Source organism: Geotrypetes seraphini, chromosome 1 (genome assembly GCF_902459505.1).
Source record: "Geotrypetes seraphini chromosome 1, aGeoSer1.1, whole genome shotgun sequence".
NCBI lineage: Eukaryota > Metazoa > Chordata > Amphibia > Gymnophiona > Dermophiidae > Geotrypetes > Geotrypetes seraphini.
Window position 1 is genome coordinate 400,651,765 of NC_047084.1, and position 19,332 is coordinate 400,671,096.

The 19,332-nt window shown below is 45.6% G+C and overlaps 1 protein-coding gene across 4 annotated transcripts in view; it reads left to right on the plus strand.

Annotated features, from left to right (window-relative positions):
* Positions 1-19,332, plus strand: part of SLC49A3 (solute carrier family 49 member 3) — a 711,721-nt gene that overhangs the window by 12,548 nt on the left and 679,841 nt on the right. For 2 of the 4 annotated variants that reach the window (XM_033918077.1, XM_033918090.1), the window contains exon 2: positions 1,851-1,901. The exons of the other annotated variants lie outside the window; for them this stretch is intronic. The gene's annotated coding sequence lies outside the window, so the exon portion shown is untranslated. The remainder of the gene's footprint in view (positions 1-1,850; positions 1,902-19,332) is intronic. 4 annotated transcript variants of the gene reach the window in all.

Genomic DNA, 19,332 nt, shown 5'->3' on the forward strand with positions numbered 1-19,332 from the left:
GAATCTCTTTCTATATGCGTTTCCTCCATTTCCTCTCATTCAAAAGACTCTAGTCAAGCTGAAGTCCGACCATGCCACCATGTTTCTGGTTGCTCTTCAGTGGCCCAGACAACCTTGGTACTCCCTTCTACTTCAACTCAGCAGCAGGGAGCCATACCTTCTACCAGTTTTTCCCTCTCTGCTTACTCAACATCAGGGATCTCTGCTTCATCCCAACCTGCAGTCTCTACACCTGACAGCTTGGTACCTCTCAACATAACTCCTCTCCAGTTTTCTCAAGCTGTGAGGGATGTTTTGGAAGCTTCACGCAAGTCTGCTACTAGACAATGCTATCACCAAAAATGGACTAGATTTTCTACTTGGTGTTTTTCTCATCATCAGGAGCCGCAACATTCCTCCTTATCTTCAGTTTTGGACTATCTTTTGCACCTTTCTCATTCTGGCCTCAAGTTTGCTTCGATCCGAGTCCATCTTAGTGCAATTGCTGCTTTCCATCAGCCTCTTGAGGGGAAAACTCTATCCGCTCATCCCATGGTTTCCAGGTTCATGAAAGGACTTTTCCATGTCAATCTTCCTCTCAAATCTTCCTGTGGTTTGGGACCTCAATATTGTTCTTTCTCAGCTTATGAAACCTCCATTTGAACCAATTGACAAGGCTCATCTGAAGTATCTCACTTGGAAAGTGATGTTTCTCATTGGCCTCACTTCTGCTCGACGAGTCAGTGAGCTCCAAGCATTGGTTGCGGATTAACTTTTTACCGTGTTCCATCATGACAAGGTGGTTCTTCGCACGCATCCGAAATTCCTTCCTAAAGTTGTCCCGGAATTTCATCTCAACCAATCCATTGTTCTTCCAGTGTTTTTTTCCAAAGCCTCATTCTCATCCTGGAGTATCAGCTCTTCATATTCTGGACTGTAAATGTGCTTTAGCTTTCTATTTGGAACGCACCAAACCACACAGAACTGCTCCTCAACTTTTTGTGTCCTTTGATCCGAACAAGTTGGGACGTCCTATTTCTAAGCGTACCATCTCCAACTGGATGGCGGCTTGCATCTCTTTCTGCTATGCCCAGGCATAGTAAAGTCACAGCCCATAAGGTCAGAGCAATGACAGCCTCTGTGGCTTTCCTCAGATTTACACCTATTGAGGAAATTTGTAAGGCTGCCACTTGGTCCTCGGTTCATACCTTCACTTCTCATTATTGTCTGGATACTTTCTCCAGACGGGATGGACAGTTTGGCCAAACAGTATTACAAAATTTATTCTTCTAAGTTGCCAACTCTCCCACCATCCCACTTTGGTTAGCTTGGAGGTCACCCACTTGTGAGAATACCTGCCTGCTTGTCCTGGGATAAAGCACATTTACTTACTGTAACAGTTGTTATCCAGGGACAGCAGGCAGCTATTCTCACATCCCACCCACCTCCCCTGGGTTGGCTTCTCTGCTAGCTATCTGAACTGAGGAGACGCGCCCTGCGCTGGGCGGGAAGGCACTCGCGCATGTGCGGTGCGGGCGACTCGAAACTTCGAGTTTCTTCAAGCAAGACTGCTTGTGAGGCGGCCGCATCGGGGCTCTGTTGGATCACTTCACCCATTTGTGAGAATAGCTGCCTGCTGTCCCTGGATAACAACTGTTACAGTAAGTAACTGTGCTTTTTGTACACTGCCTAGAAGGTTGATTGGGCGGTATAAGAAATAAACTTGAAACTTTTAATGATCTGTTTTACTTGTTCATGATTATTCTGGTTTCATGTTCATGATTGTTCTGGTTTCATGTTATAAGCAGATTATAGTCTTATTGGTCAGGGAGTATTCCCGTACATCTCTCTTGTGTCTTTGTCCTCTACAGGTGTTTCTAGGTGCCTTGTCATGAACTGGATTCCTGGAGGGCAGTCCTGAGGTAAGAGGGGAGGGGCTCAGAGCATTGCATAATTGATGCTTCCTACAAGCTGTCTTGACCATAGGAGAAAAACCCAGTAGTCCACGAACAGCATGGATTTAAAAGCAAGAAGATTAGCAAAAGTAAGAACCTAATCTTTCATTCTAGCAATGTCTAGTAGTTCTAAATGCTAGGGTTATGCATCTGAACCCACATGTTACTTGCAGAATGCTGTCAATCATCTTTTGAACTCCACCTCCTTCCCAGGAAGCTGCTCCTGCCCCCTCAGTTATTTTTCTGCAAGCAAGTTGCTCAGAAGTGTTTCCGCTTTGCTCTGCGGTTTTATTATTTTTGTTTTTAAGTTTTTATTAGTGTTCAGTTGGAGGCTTGGTTCCCACTTGTTGGGACCTCTGCCTGGGAGAAGACGCAGACTTGCGCTGCTAGCAGGATCAGCCTTTGGGGACACCTAGCTAACCAGCCTGCTTTTGTATTTTTTTTTAGCTCAGGGGCCATCTCCTGTGTAGCTGCTCGCATCCCTAATTTATCAGGAGCTTGAGCGCAGAGTGTTGACTCTGTCCTGGCTTGGCTGGGCTTAATAATAGACCAGCTGCATGGTCCTTTCCTCCTTTGCGATGTGAACCTGTGAGGCAGAGTTTTTCTCCATTTGTCCCAGCTGTATTCCTAAGCTGAAGCAGGTAATAATAATAATAACAGCTTATATACCGCAATACCGTGAAGTTCTATGTGGTTTACAGAAGATTAAGCAAAGGTAACAAATTGAATTGACTTTAAGAGGGGAGGAAGAAAGAGAATTAATAGGACAGGAAATTTATTGTTGAGGAGAGAGTGATCAAAAGGACAAGTTAATCGCTATAGAGGGGAGAGAGAAGAGAGGATCAGTTGTCTAGATGCTTTAGGAACAAGTGTGTTTTTAGACGTTTCCTAAATTCCCCATAAGTAGTGGGCAAAAGCAATTGTTCTAGGTCTTTACCCCATGATGCCGCTTGGTGTGAGAGAAGGTATTCATGGTGTTTTTTCAGTTTACAACCTTGAACTGGGGGGGAAACAAAATTGGAATGTGAACTTCTCTTGTGTCTGTTGGCAGGTAGGCACATGACGCAATGAGTAAAGCTATTATAGCCTATAGGGAAAATCATGTATGTGTTGTGGGGGGGGGAGGATGAGGGAGAGGGGGTTGTCTCCAAAATTGAAATTTAAAAGTTTCTGCAACCAGAGCCAAGGTCCTCTAACTCTAAAATTCTTACGTTCCCGCTCCTACCTCGTTAGCACGAATGGTACCTCATCCTCCCCTTGGAAACCGATCTGCGGAGTCCCTCAGGGTTCACCTCTATCCCCGATTCTTTTCAATGTTTATATGTCCTCCCTGAAACTCCTCCAACTATCCACCTCTGAAACACTTTACACCTACGCCGATGACATCCTTATACTTCTAGAGACCGACTCTAACCTCACCAACCTCTCTGATAACATCTCATCTTGTATAACAAATCTCCAATCCTGGGCCCTCACCGTTCAAATGAAGCTAAATGAGACCAAAACAAAACTACTTTGGCTCGGCCCGAAACTGGATCAGCTACCCTCCCACATCCCACTTCCCTCTGGCACCAACCTGCAGCTTGAGCACTCTAGCAAAGTTCTGGGAATCATCATCGACTCTACACTGTCCTTTAACGACCACATCAACTCCCTAGTAAAAAAATGCTTTTTCAATCTTCATATGCTAAGAAAAGTCAGAACCTGCTTCCACCAACAACATTTCGCTGTCCTTGTCCAATCCATCATCTTATCCAGACTTGATTACTGCAACTCCATCTACCTAAGCCTAACAAAGAAAAGTCTCCTCAGACTCCAACGGATTCAAAATACCACGGCTAAACTAATCTTCACAAAAGGCAAATTCGACCATGTCTCCCCGCTTCTGTCTAAGCTTCACTGGCTCCCAGTCACCCTCAGGGTTCGCTACAAGTGCGCCTGTCTCACCTTCAAATCTCTTCACGGCATCCTTCCTCCCCTCTTTCCACTATCCTGGCTCTCGAGTACTCACTCCACCAGATCCACTCAGAAATTTAAACTATCCTTCCCATCTCTAAATGGCATTTCCCATACAGGAAAACTTGGAACATCCCTCCTCTTCAGGATCACCGAGCTGTGGAACAGCTTCTCTGCCCATCTTCGGAGTTCGACCTCCCTCCAACACTTCAGAAAACATCTGAAAACCTGGCTTTTCTCCAAAATGTAACCACCCCCCCACCTCCATTATTCAAAGCCCCCTCTTTCCTTCCTGTTTAGCAGCCCTTCTTCCTTCCATTGGAGTTCCTTTCTCTGTTTTAATTCCTGTAAACCGTGTCGAGCTCCACTTCCGTGGAGATGATGCGGTATATAAACTTAAGGTTTAGTTTAGTTTAGTCTAAAACCCCTTTCTTCAAGGGAGTTTCCTGGTGGTGGCTATCTTGGATTTTAAATGATCTTGTTTTCTAAATCCTCCAACTGCCTCGAAACGCCTCAATTTCACAAAATCAGTAGGGATGCCAGGTTTGTGCTGGATGGACGGCTAAGGAGCTTCCTGTCCTGTGTGCAGCAGAGTGCGCAGGTAGGTGGGAGCCTTGGGCTCAGCCTTCTCTGTGTCCTCCTGGGTTGGGGATCTACACGAGGTGCAATCTTAATGGAATCTCAAGGGAAGCGATCCTTCCTAGAGCTCTCGGAAGGTGCATTGGCTAAACACAGAGCCCAGGAGGACCTGCAGTGATTCATTGCTAGAGTCTTTCAAGGTTTTGTGAGCTTAATGTGGAATGTCTATTTGAACAGCTAAGGATACTCAGCATCTATGTTAAACATGATGGAAGCAGGAGCACAAGGGATATCCCCTCAGCATGCACCTCGACCAGACAGACACAGAGCTGGACCGGGATGTTCAGTCCGATGTAGACTGAGAGATTGGAAAGTCCAATTTCATGCCATTATTGTCCCAGGATGTAGTTTCTCTGGCAGAATCCAGTTCTCTGCATGAGAAAAGCGGTCAAGAAGTGGAAGCAGCCGTGGACCGGGGGTAGATCCAAAGGTGCACTAGCTGTTCAAAGCCTTTGCGCTCTCAAGCATTATTTTTGGCTTGCTATGAGAACTGAAGCTGGAAGTTCCTCCAACCCCTTTGTTGCAATACTCAATTAATGAGTGGTTCAGTTACTCAGACTGCCTTCTTTCCCTTGCATCCAGACATCACAAAGCTGGTCATGGACCAGAGGGGTCCCTGCAAGTGGCTAAGACTATGTCCAAGCTTTACCCTATGACTCTGGATTTTCAGCAGCTGTTAGTTCAGCTGAAGGTGGATTTGCTGGTTGCGCAGGTCACCAAGCGAACCTGCTTGCCTAGTGAAGGAGGTGTGATGTTAAAGGGTACTCTGGACCGTAAAGTGGATGTGGCCCTTGAAACAATTTGAAAGGGGCAGCCACTGCTTCCTTTGTGGCATGTGCTTGCCACACCCAACTCGAGTACTGGCATCACAGGAAGACAAAACCTCCAAATGCTCCTATCTGGGGTGAATTTTATAGTGGATGCTCTGTATGGCATCAGAGTCGTGAGCAAGGTGTCAACCTATGCTATCTCCACCCAGCAGATACTCTGGATCAGGCAGTGGGAGTGTGTGGTGCAGTGGTTAGAGCTACAGCCTTGGCACCCTGAGGTTGTGGGTTCGAATCCTGCACTGCTCCTTATGACCCTTAATCCACATTGCCCCAGGTACATTAAATAGAGTGAGAGCCTGCTGGGACAGTTAGGGAAAAATGCTTGAGTACCTGAATAATTTGTAATCTGCATAGAATTGTAGGATATGTGGAATATAAATTATTAAAAAGAAAAAATAAAGAAAGGCAGTGACAAGGAGATACAGCCTCTAAAACTACACCAAACAAGGTTCACTTTCAGGGTCAGTTGCTATTTGGCAAGAGTCTGGATGACCTGATGCCAGACAGTAAACCCTGGATGGCTTGGGATCTGGGCTGTGGGACTTTTGGGGGCTCTCAAAGATTCCATCCTTATGCGGGAGGCCAAGTGATGTAGAGGTATTTTCAGGGATCATGGCAGAGGTTCAGCAGGGTCAGGAGACAGCAAGCCTCTGGCTGTCACCCTTCTCCAGCCTCCAAGAAAGTGCAATGATGCCAGGACAGGGGCCAGGCCCCCCACATAGGGGGCAGGCTGTGGCCTATTGGTCGGTCTGGGTTCAGATTGGCACAGACCATTGGGTCCTAGAAGTTATTTAATAAAGTTACAAAACAGAGTTCTGTGCCTCCCAGAGCATTTTGTAGATTCCCTGGCCAGACAGCTGGAGAGAGCCTTTGTAGTCTGGGCAATGGTGTGAAGGCTACTGGATCTGGTACTAGACAAAGAATCGGGCTCTGGCAGATACTCCATATACTTCATCATGTCAAAGAAAGGCTGACGACTGGAGGCCAATTCTGGACCTCAAGTCAGTCAGTGGGCAGAATCTCATTTGCAGGCTCTCTCGGCAACGCATGTAGCGGAAGTGGATAATGTGCAGGCTGACTTTCTCAGTCGGCAGACTCTTGACCCGAGGAAATGGTCTCTGTTGACACCGTTGGGATTGGACTGATGAAAAATATTTGAAAAGTTTGTAGGCTCTTTAGTTTCATGGTTATTTTTAAGTCAGCTGTTACCAGTCACTGAAGATAGTTAAATGTGAAATCATATATAAAAATGATTTAAAAATAATTGAAAATTATAAATATAAGTTAATATATACAAAATAGGGTGTTTTGAAAAAAATATGAGGTTTTTTAATAGGATCTGTGATTGAAATTTGGAACTAATAAGTCTCAGACTCAAATCTTTTAGTATTTCATCAGTTTCTGAACAGGTTTCTGAGATCCTTTTTCCTCTCATATATAACTATGCACCTTTTATTTGTTATTAGAAGCCATATTTTCTTTTTAACTTGGGCTATCAGTTTGGCTTTCTAATACATCTTATTTGTTGGGTAATGAGGCCACAGTAGCCCCGATCACTGCTCCTTTAGTTTATACAAAATATTTGTTCTCAAACCGAAAATAGTTATAATAAACTACTAGTTCAGTTAATTCCCTTGCCAGACAGCTGGGAATCAGATTTTGTTTAGGAATAGACAGATTAGATAGTTTAAACTGATCTTGTACTAATTTAATAGCTGCTGATTGTAGAACATTGGTGTACAATGCTGCTACATCTGCTGTCACTAAAATGTCTTCATCTTCCAATCAATAGCACATTCACCCACAATCTGTAAAAAAATGTGCTGATTCACAAATATAGGATTTAGATACCAACCCCTTGTAACACCCATCAATGTACTGGGAAAGAGGTTCCAGTATGGAGCCTATCCCTGCAACGATGGGATGACCAGGGAGGTCGGTATGGGACTTGTGAATTTTAGGTATAAAATATATTGTGGGGGTTCTGGGGTGATGTTGTGACAAAAAAATGATATTCTTTTTGTGTTATTAAACAATCATATTTAGCTTGTGCTAATATGTTGTCAATCTTCAGTTTGATCTCACCCAAAGAGTTCGCCATCAATTCTTTATAGTAATCCATGTTATTCAACTGATACATAGCTTTTTGCCTATATTTACTATAATCCTGGATCACTATACCGCCCTCCCTTGTCTGCTCGTTGGATGATATACCGTATTTATCGCTCCAAAAGACGCACCTGACCATAAGATGCACCCTAGATTTAGAGGAGGAAAAACCAATTAAAAATATTCTGAACCAAATTGTGCCTCTTAGTCTTAACCCAGCCCTCTAGAGAAATAGACAAATATACTGCAGCAGACAGATTTTGATCACTAAATTGAAATCCTACCTTTGTTGTCTGGTGATTTTTGGTTGCACAAGATAGTTCTTTTCTTTCCTTACTTCCTCAGGCCCAACAATTGTCTCTTTCTTTTCCCTCCCTCCCTCCCTCCCTCCCCGAGTTCTTGCCCCCTCACTACCTTCCAGCCTTTGTCCTTCCTCCCTCCCGCACCAAAGCCTGACAGCCTGCCTCCCTCCCACAACGAAGCCTGCATGCCTTCCTCCCTGGTCCGCCAACAGACACTGCCAACGCTGCAGAACGTCCCCTTCGAGCTCCACCACCCCTTCCTCCCCTGGAACCAGACTTTTTAGCAGGCGCCATAAGGAGCACTAAAAACCCCTTCACCAAACCGTGGTAAACCCCAACCTACCAACACCCCACTACCCCAAATAACCAGAGGCTCACCTCCCAGGCCATACACCAGTGCCACTAGCACACCTGCACCAAGCTATACCCACCCTGAACACCCCCACACCTGAACTTGCCACGGGAACAATTCTCAAGGAACTACAGCATTGCCCACATCTCAGGAGCCCGAAGATCCCTCCACAGAAGATCAAAAGCTGACTTCTCTGACCAAAATGAGCCTCCTGCACTCCTGGACCACAGAGCACACCCAACGCCGTTGCTGACATGTCAGCGGCTGACTCCTGCTGCCGACGGGGCAAAGCGACTGATGACTCCTGCGCGCAACTCCACTAAGGGCCGGTGGCTTGCAATCGGACCCACAAGCCTTCCTCCAACGTCAATTCTGATGTCGGAGATAAGGTCTGGGCCAGTGATTGGTTTGCCTGGACCTTCTCTCCGACGGGAATTGACATCAGGGCAAGACTTGTGGGCCCGATTGCACACCGCTGGCCCTTCTCTTCCTTTCCTGCAGCAGCGAACAAGTAAGAGGGCGGCAAAGGGGTGGTGACGAGCAGCAACAGAACGCCGAGGGGGGGGGGCGTGGAGGTGTATTCACTAGATAAGACACACCCCCTTTTACATGTTGAAGGGATTGGATCAATCTTTGTTGTTGAGATAAGTTGGAATTGATCCTCAAAGAATGTATTTCTATCTGTTCAATACTAAACGTTCAAATGCAGCTACAGAAACATCAGGAACTCCTGGTGGATTCCGATTAGATCTATACCTTAGACCAGGTGGTAAATCTGACTCGTTGGAACATGGATCCCAACATCCTGAAAAAATGTTTTCAGTTTCAAGGTCTTGTGTGTCAAAACCATTATAACCAGACGTAGGGACAAATGACAAACCCTTGGCTAAAACTTCCTCTTCTTGAAGAGTTAACTGTCGTGAAGATAAATTAAACACTCCTTTATTCATTTGTGATTGGTTTTCTTGGCCTTGTTGTTTTTTGATTTGACTGCTAGGGTTACTTCATTGGCTTGATTTTGTTGAGGCTCGATTCTTAAAGAGTCCAGCAATGAATCATTTTCTAATCCTGTAGCAATAGGTTTAAGAGTGACAGTTCAGTATATTCATCCTATATTATTTTAGAGCACTAGTAATGTGTAGTTTTTGATTTCCATAGAGTCCCCTCCTGATGACGAATGCAAAACTCGAGTTGAGTGTGTGTGTGGGGGGGAGGGGGGGCGATAAATGTTTGTAGAAGCATGTTAAAAGCAATGGTGTGCTGTGGATGATGTAGAGCCCTTATGAGCTCCAATTTCAGTAGTCATGGAGTTTTTGCATAAGGGACTTCAGAAGAGTCTGTCGGTCAGATCGCTGAAAGTGCAGATAGCAGGCTTTTTCTGTTCCCTACTCGGGGTGGGGGAGAGGCTCTTTGGCCTCTCACTCAGAAGCCGCCCAGTTCATTAAAGGAGCTTTTCAGTTGTGCCCTCTAGTGTGTCTCTCATTCCCATCCTGGAATCTAATACAGTGGAACCTCGGTTTGCGAGTGTTTTGCAAGACGAGCAAACACTCAGCAAACTTTTGACTCGCAAACCGAGCACTGCCCCAATAAATGAGCACTTACAGTCCAGGAAGCGCCGCTTCGGGGGATTCCTCTTCCGGCCAGCCTTCCACATCGGGTGCCTTCCGCAGGTTGGAGGACTTCTGTCTGGGCCTGCACGGCCGGATGCAGTCCTGCCTGCACGTTGCGTGTGACGTGCACAGCGTCAATCATCGGCGTTGTACGTGTCGTGCGCGGCGTGCAGGTGGGGCGGCACTCGGCTGCGTGGGATCGGGTGGGGGCTCTCCAACATGCGAGGGGCATCCGAAGTGGAGGGCTGGCTGGCGGATGGAGGAGGCATCCTTCTGAAGCAGCACTGCGGGGTTCTCCGGTGGCTGGCGGACATTAGAGGCATCCCCCCAAAGCGGCACTGTGGGGTTCTTCTTTGCATGACAGACAGAGGGGGCGGATGGAGGAGACGGCGCTGCAGCATCCAGCACCCGACAGGTACAGACCCTGGGTTCTGGAACGAATCCTTGCTGTTGCCACTATTTTCTATGGGGAACTTTGCTTTGATAAACGAGCATTTTGGATTATGAGCATTCTCCTGGAACGGATTACGCTCGTAATCCAAGGTACCACTGTATTGGGTTAGTCCATGTCAAGTGGACCAATATTAAAAATCATCCCCACTTGACCTCCTCCAATTTGAATAAAATTTTGTGTGGATGTTCCCAGGGCTGTGGAGTCGGAGTCGAGGAGTCAGAGACAATTTTGGGTACTGGAGTTAGAGCTGTGGGTACCAGAAACTGAGGAGTCAAGTTGAAGGATTTATCTACCAACTCCACAGCCCATAGCCTCAAATGAAACCATGTAAAATTTTTCATCTGGATCTCTATTGGTTTCAGACCTAGAGGCTGTTGAATGTATGTCATTCTCAGAGTACTGTGATATGCAAAACCTCAAATGGCAACTTTGTCTAGCCACTACAGCCCAAAAAAAGCATCCAAGAGAATTTAAATTTTGGGGATTAATACAACCCCTACTACTAACTTGATGTGCAAAGTTTGGAATATGACATTAGTTTACCTCTCTTGTTATGAGCCAGCAAAGTAGGCAAAAATATTAGAAAAGAAATTTAATGCCTACTTTGACCCCTTTATTGCTCCTGACTTGTATTTCGTTTTGAGTCATAACTGTTCCAGCAGTTATGGCACATGACATGCACCTAGGATTTATATTACAAAGCTTTGCAACCAATTGGAAGCAAAGATATAATTACACAAAGAAATATTAGTGCTTTATTCAAAATTTGGCCATTTTTTGGGTGGAAATATCCCAACTGTACATTGTCCAAATTTTTAAATTTTAAATCACTTGAAAGAGCATTTTTTTTCCTGCTACAAAAGCCATTCAGTTTCATATTTAATCCAGCCTGTCTCTGGCCAGAAGTTAAGTCTCAAATGTATGCATTATTCACATGCATCTTTGGTATCCTATTGTATAATATGCAAATGAGCTAGAGGTGTGAAATTGTATGGTGTAGGACTTGCCATGCTAACTCAGGTTACAATATCTACTGCATTCACATACTCTTGTAAGTGGCCCATCAAAATGGACATTTAGTTGGTGATTCATTGCAAGTTCAATACATTCACTTGAGTTCTGTTCTCCCTTGCATAGTCAATGTGTGTTCCCCTTTATGCCTTACTTCAATTCTGGCTCTGGACTTTAGAATTTGAGGCTCTGCATAATTAGTGACTGCTTGCAGCATGACACTATTGCAGTTCATGCCTTTTTGAAAGCTTTAATTGCTTTTATGAACCAGCATATTCCTGGAATAAAAAAATGTGCACTACTTTAGCGATGGATCTGCAGCACAATACAAAAATTACAAAAAAATTGATTAATTTTCACTATTATTACAAAGACTTTGGAATTTCTGCTGAATGGGATTTTTTTTGGTACTACTCATGGAAAATCACTATGTGGTGATGTTGAGAAATTAAGACATTGAGCAATTAAGACCTGTTCAGGAAGAGAGTGGTGAAGGAGGAGAAAGAAGTGGTGGAAAGACTAAACATGTTCTTTTCGTCAGTATTTACAAAAGAGGACACATCTAATATACCGGAACCTGAACAAATCTTCAAAAGAGACTAAGTAGAAAATTAACATCCATGGTAGTGAGCCTTGAAGACGTACACAGGCAGATAAAAAAATTAAAAACTGACAAATCACCGGGCCCGGAGGGAATCCATCCTAGGGTGCTGAAAGAACTAAAGGAGGAAATAGCGGAACTACTACAGCAAATCTGTAATCTATCCCTGGAAACACGTGCGATCCTGAAGGATTGGAAGATAGCCAATATTATGCCCATCTTTAAAAAGGGATCCAGAGGAAATTACAACCCTGAGATCCAAGATGGTGATTTGAGAGCAGGACGCGCTGAGCTGCGTGTCCCAGAATCGCGTTCGTCAGGAATAATTTCTAGTGGTATTTACTTACCGCGATGCCGAAGAGACGGGGCCGGAGTGCCGCTTCTGCCTCGCGGCGTCCTGGAGCCCCGGGTCTCGGAAACATACAGGATCTTCTGCGGCGCATGCAGGAGGTCACAGCGACGTCGGATGGCGGCCTGCTGAGGACACAGGGAGGCGAACCCGTTGTGGATACTCCTGGGCCCGATACTACACTAAGCCCCGACATTAGGGCACCGCCCCCGCAGCCTCAGACAACCAGCTCTCCCAGGGGCGGGGAAACCCCGTATTCAGTGGTTTTCTCCTCTCTAGAGGCAAGGAAGGATTCACTGGAGAGTTTGGAGGTTGGGGCCCACCTTTCCAGGGCCCCCATGGAGATATCTGGGGGAACACCATCTCAATATGAGGGGGAAGAACAGAAGACACCCCCCGAAGGACTTCAGGACGGTGAGCACTTCACATTTACACAAACTCCAATTGTACTGATTAAACCTAAACCTGCAGAAGTGACTTTAGACTCTATTTGGGACTTAATGGCTGGTTTTGTTAAAAATATTACTCCTACATTTCAACAAATTGAAGGGAAAATTAAGGAACACGATAAAGAACTGAAGAATTTAAGAGAAGAAACGAATACTTCTAACTCATCCATTCAAAAAATAGAAAAAGAAATTGTAACATCGAAACAAATGCAAGAGACTTTAGTTAAAGACAATATTAACCTAAGGAAGAAGATTGAAATGCTTGAGAACAACTCACGTAGCAATAATTTAAGGTTAATTAACTTTCCAAGACTTGAGTTAGTAACACGTAGAGATATGCTTAAGAGATATCTAGTGGAAAACTTGGAGATACCTGAAGAATCATTACCACCATTTTCACGGGTTTATTATTTGCCTGATAAAGAACAAAATCAACAACAAAAAGCAAAATCTTCAGATCAATAACCCTTAAACATTTCATAGATTTTAGAAACATCTGAGAAGGATTTAGCATCACCAGCCACTATGATCATTACTTTAGCTTTGCCAATTGATAAAACATGGTTGTTAAAACTTTATTTTAAAAATAGACAAAAAAGCTTTTTTGGTTATAAAATACAAATGTTCCCAGACTTGGCACGGGAGACGCAAAGGCGCCGCCGTGAATTTCTTCTTTTGAAACCTGGGGTTTTATCTTTGGGGGCAACTTTTTATTTGAGACACCCGTGTAAATGTATTGTGTATTACCGTACTCAAATATGTGTTTTTTGAACCATCACATCTGACAAATTTCGTGGCAATGTCTCATCTGAATGTCAATAATCTTTGAGCCCTATAATTTGGATATTATGACCTCATCTCATTGCTATAGCTCTCAGCTTCTTAAATATTATTACTATTTTTCCTTATAATTTCGCCAATTTTCTTTAATTCTTGGATCTCAATTTGAGGACTTGAGCATAAATAGTATATTTGTTAACTTAGGATTTATATTAGTATTGTATTTGATATCTATTCTATTCTTGCTTTCTGTACAAGTGTAATACTTGAAATTTAAATTGAAAATAATAAAAATTAAAAAAAAAAAAAAAAGAGATCCAGAGGTGACCCGGGGAACTACAGACCGCTAAGTCTGACCTCAGTTCCAGGAAAAATGGCGGAAGCACTGATAAAAGATAGCATCGAGGAGCATCTACAAAGGAATAAACTCATGATAACAAGCCAACATGGCTTCTGCAGGGGAAGATCGTGCCTGACGAACTTATTGCACTTCTTTGAAGGAATTAAACGGATGGACAAAGGGGATGCCATAGACATCGTATACTTAGACTTCCAAAAAGCCTTCGACAAGGTACCCCATGAACGCCAGTGTTCTCACCAGGGCCTATCAGCCGGATGCTGCGCCCGGCTAATTTAGATGACCGCCTGGCTGTCATCTATTAGTAACTTAGTAGATGACGGCAGATAAAGACCCGAATGGTCCATCCAGTCTGCCCAACCTGATTCAATTTAAATTTTTTTTTTTTTTTCTTCTTAGCTATTTCTGGGCAAGAATCCAAAGCTTTACCCGGTACTATGCTTGGGTTCCAACTGCCGAAATCTCTGTTAAGACTTACTCCAGCCCAACTACACCCTCCCAGCCATTTAAGCCCTCCCCTGCCCATCCTCCACCAAACGGCCATACACAGACACAGACCGTGCAAGTCTGCCCAATTGCGAATCCTGCTGCTGCCACCGCCGCTCAACATAAAAAAACAAAAAAAACACCTCTCACTGGCTTGGAGACGCGAACTCAGTGATTTGTATTTATTGGCGACGCGGCAGTGATTTGTATTTATTTCACAGGTAGCTGCCTTACCCCTTAGCGAACTCATGCTTCTGGGCTCTGAGGTGTGTGTGCTGGCTTCTCTTCTCTTCCCGCCGAAACCAGAAGTTACGTCCCGGGGGGGGGAAGAGAAGGGAAGCTGGCACGCACACCTTAGAGCCCCGAAGCATGAGTTCGCTATAGGCTAAGGCAGCTGGTTCATAAACATAGATTTTGTATGGAGGGTAGGGCTAGAAGTACTGGGGGGTTTTCTTCACATTCTTGGTGGGAGGAGTTTTCTGGTGGGAAGCTGGAACGGAGGGTTGGGGGGCGGATTGGAAGGGGCTGCGAGGGGGGTCTAGTTGGGAATTGATGTGGGGATGTGGATGGCTTGGAGGCTTCCCTGGGGTAGGGGTAGTTCCCTATCTTTGATTCACAGGTTAAGAACTAGGTACGGGGAAGGGTGGGATGCTTATTAAGGCTCCGTGGGATCTTTTTCATTATTTCTTTGACCCGGGTTAGGGCGAGAGGCTAGGGGGTTGAGAGCTGTAGTCTTTTTTGGAATGGGGACCTGGAAGGTTAGGGGAAGACTTTCCGGGGAGGGGGTGGGGGTGGGTGGGCTTGGGAGTCTGTGGTGTGGATGTGGATGAATGTGGGGTGGTTGGATCAACAGCGGGGTAGGGGGGTAGGACTTAGAAGCAGAGAGACTGGAGGTGCTGTCCGGGCACTGCTATTCTCTGGAGACGAGCCTGGCTGGAGGGCTTGGTCTCTAGTTTGTTTTTCCTTTTTCATCTTTTGGGCACAGTGGTGGTTGTTTTTGCTGAGTAGTTATGGTTAACTTTACTGTACTCACTCTTAATGTACACTCTCCTATCAAGTGCAAGAAAATCCTTACCTGGCTCCGGAAACATCAGGTTGACATAGCCTTCCTACAGGAAACTCATCTGACCAGTGTTGAACATGAGAAGCTGCGCAGGGAGTGGGTGGGAGAAGTGAGCTACTCCTCTCATAATGGTAGGCAACGTGGGGTGGCTATTCAGATCCATAAACAGGTCCCTCTATGCATTCACAAGACCATTCAGGACAAGGAAGGTCGCTACATAATTGTTTTGGGAGAGCTTTGGGGTTCTCAGCTGCTTTTTTGTAATCTTTACGCCCCGAATGTCTATAATCACAGCTTTTACTCTGGACTGTTGGGGCTGATAGCGCAATACCCTACGTACCAATTGATTGTGGGAGGCGATTTTAATGTTACAGCTAATCCCACTATAGGTTGCTCTCCTGCCAGGCCGCTACCCTGGAATTCCACCCGTATGGGGGTCAATTTCTTATGTGACCATCTGGCGGTGGTGGATGCATGGCAGACTCTCCACCCCTTTGACAGGGAATACACGTTCTATTCTAATCCACATTCTATGTATTCCCGACTGGATTATGTCTTAATATCTTCCTCGACTTTCCCCCGGGTGGATAAAGTTACTATCGAAGAAACCTCACTTTCGGACCACTCGGCGGTGGTGCTGGTTCTGAGAGTTACGGAAAAGGGGGGGGGGATAGGACCTGGAGGTTTCCCACTGCTCTATATTCTGATAAGGATTTCCGGGCATATTTACGTGCTCGCTGGCTGGAGTATGACTGATGTAGATCCGGAGGTGTTTTGGGATGCTTCCAAGGCAGTACTGAGGGGGTCACATCATCCAATATGTTGCCACTAAAAGGAAACAGCAGGGAGAGAAACTTATCGCTCTTTCGGAACAACTGGCAGCATTGCGACAGCGGCATTGGGTTGGACTTAGGAAGGAGGACGGTCAGCAAATTAAATCTCTTCATCTTCAGATTGATGAGATCCTGGACAGACGTGCTCGCCAAGATATTTTCTATCAGAAGTTTTGTCTTTATCAATGGGGGGTAAAGTGGGCAAACTCCTCGCAAATCTGGTATGGCCTTTTCGGAAAAAACAAATCATTAAATTGGTAAAGAACACTCGGGGCGAGTATTTCACCGAGGAAGCTCAAATACAAGACCAATTTGTGGAATTTTATAGTGCCCTATATGCGCGGAGGGACTTCACAGAGGCGGACAGGGATCACTTCTTTCGGGACATTCAAGTCCCACAACTATCTGAGGCGCAGGTGGCGCAGCTGAACGCTCCTATCTCTCTGGAGGAAATACGACAGGGGATCAAGAAGTTGAAACTTACAAAATCCCCGGAACCAGATGGGTTCGGCCCTGAATACTATAAACTTTTGCCAGACCTTTTGGCTCAGCCTCTGGAGCGCTATTTCAACTTTCTTTCTACCTCTGTTTTCGGTATTCGTAGTAACCTAGCTCTCACTTTGCTCCCAAAGCCAGGGAAGGATTCTACGCAAGTGGGCTCTTATCGCCCGATTTCGTTACTCAATCAAGATGTTAAGCTGATGGCCTCTATCATGGTTTTTACCCCAGCTCATTGCGGGTGACCAAGTGGGATTTGTCCCCCAACGGCACTTCATGAGCACAGGTGCGGTGGTGGCACATCGGCGATTGTTGTTCTTGACATGGAGAAGACCTTTGATAGTATTTCTTGGGAGTATCTATTTTAGGTCCTGACGGAGTTTGGTCTGGATGGGACTTTTCTCACTTGGATCCAGGCTCTTTATACCTCTCCACGGGCTCGGCTTATTATCGATGGGGGGCTTTCGCCGCCTTTTCTGTTGTGTCGGGGGTTGCGACAGGGGTGTCCCCTCTCTCCCTTGTTATTTGTCTTGGCCTTCGAACCGCTTGCCATTAAGATTCGAGCTAGTCCTGAGCTGCGCGGCATTCTTCTCGGAAGTACAGAATGTCGTATTACCTTGTTTGCGGATGACATTTTGCTGTTTTTGGACCAAGCACCCCTTCATTTACCGGTAGCATAGAGTTTAGTGGCTGAGTTTGGCACTCTCTCGGGCCTTCGGGTGAATTGTGAAAAGTCTGAATTACTGCCCTTGGCGGGACTGGGCTGGGAGCCCTGGCACACTGGATTGCAGATCCCTCCGGTGAGTAAGCCGCTGCACTACCTTGGCATTTATTTGCACGTGGACCCGGGGGTGATGTACAAGTGTAATGTCTTGGCTGCTATAAACAAAATACAAGGTCTCTGTTCTGCTTGGCAGGATCTCCCGTTGTCCCTGTTGGGACGGGCTGCACTGATTAAAATGATCTTTTTACCTAAATTATTATATCCTTTACAAACGGTTCCCTTTTGGGTACTTCAATGCGACATTCGGAAAATTTGTTCACTTTTCTCTGCCTTTTTGTGGCGTCATCGGCCGGCACGCGTTGCCTATGCAAAGTTATCCCTTTCTAAGCAGGAGGGGGGTCTGGGTCTTCTGGATGTCCGAGCGTATAACTTGGCGACTCTTATGCAATTTGTTCATGAAGGGATGGCAGGGGTAGCTCGATTTTCTCCTGTGGGGTGGATGTGGGGTTGGTGTGCACCCTTTACTTTTCTGAACCTTTTGCATATGCACAGAGGTACAGGGGGAACCCTTTCTGCCTGGCCTGGAGGTGGTGGCGTAGGAAACAGGCTCGCTCCCCGATAGCATCACCTTTTTTGCGACTCCTGGGTAATCCTAGTTTTCCTCCAGGCTTGAGTCGATCGCCGTTTGCTACATGGGCCACTCGGTAGGCCTCTACTCTTTTTCATATGGTGGATGGGGATACGGGGGCCTTTGTTTCATTTGCTCAATTTAAGGAACAATGGGACATTCCTAATCAACATTTTTTTGCCTATTTACAAGCACGGCATTATTATCAGAGCATTCATCAACGGATTGGGGAGGACTGGACTTGTGGATCTTTAGATGAGTACCTCTTCAGAGTACCGGAGTCCCAGGGTTTCCTTTCGGTCTGGTACAGGGTGGTTCGGTCCTCTGCTGCCAGCGGGTCACTGGATGTTTTGCGCAACAGGTGGAATAGGGAACTGCACAGTATGGCCCTGAATCCTTTTTGGACCTTTTCCATACCTTATATGCCTTTGTGAAATCTGCAGCCTGGCAGGAGACCCAATTTAAAATCTTACATAGGGCTTACATCACTAAAGATCGGGGAGCCAGTATGGGCTTATGGGGGGAGTCTATGTGCAGCAGATGTAGGGGGTTCCCAGGGACCCTACTGCATTCTTTCTTAGAATGTCCTGAATTATCTCTCTGGAACTCCTCCTTTGCGCAGCTTCAACTGGTCTTGCAACGTGATATTGAGTGGAACTACAGAACATTGCTTCTTGGGGATCAGGTCCTGTTGGAGGAACAGGGTTTCACAATACCTCAGCGGCGTTTCATTTACCTGACCTTACTGGCGGTTAAGAGAACAATTCTGCACCACTGGACTCAAGAGGACTCTATTCCTTTGACGTACTGGATCAACCAGATGATCGAATTAGCCCGCTTTGAACTATGCTACCATGCTCACTCAACTAACCCTGAGGTGCTGGCATACCTGGCATTATGGAGGGTGTTTTTGCAGTTGCCTCTGGTCTCTTGGAATGGGATGGGGGAAGGGGATAGGGAGGGGGGAGTGTGACTGTGGTGTGTTCTTGGACTGAGTGTGTTTGTTTGTATGGGTGGTGCTGTTGAGTGGGCGTGCTTTCTCACTCCTGTGGGTATTGGGGGGATGTCCTGTTTTATGGGGAAACGAAAATGATGGAGCTAACATGAGAGACTGGCTGCCTTTGTTTCTTGGACAGTTCTGCAGTGTCATGTTGTATATTCTTTTCTTGATGCTGCTTGTTATTCTCCTCCCTTGATTGCCATTGTTTGCTTATTTTTCTTCTATGTTCTGCTTTTTTCTCTTGTTGACTCATAATAAAAATGATTTTCAAAAAAAAAGAAGCCGATCTGAAGGGCACTCCTCAGGTTGCCTCCAGTTTTGCTCAGGAGGGTTACTGAGCTATTTTGCTGTTTCTATAACCAGGCT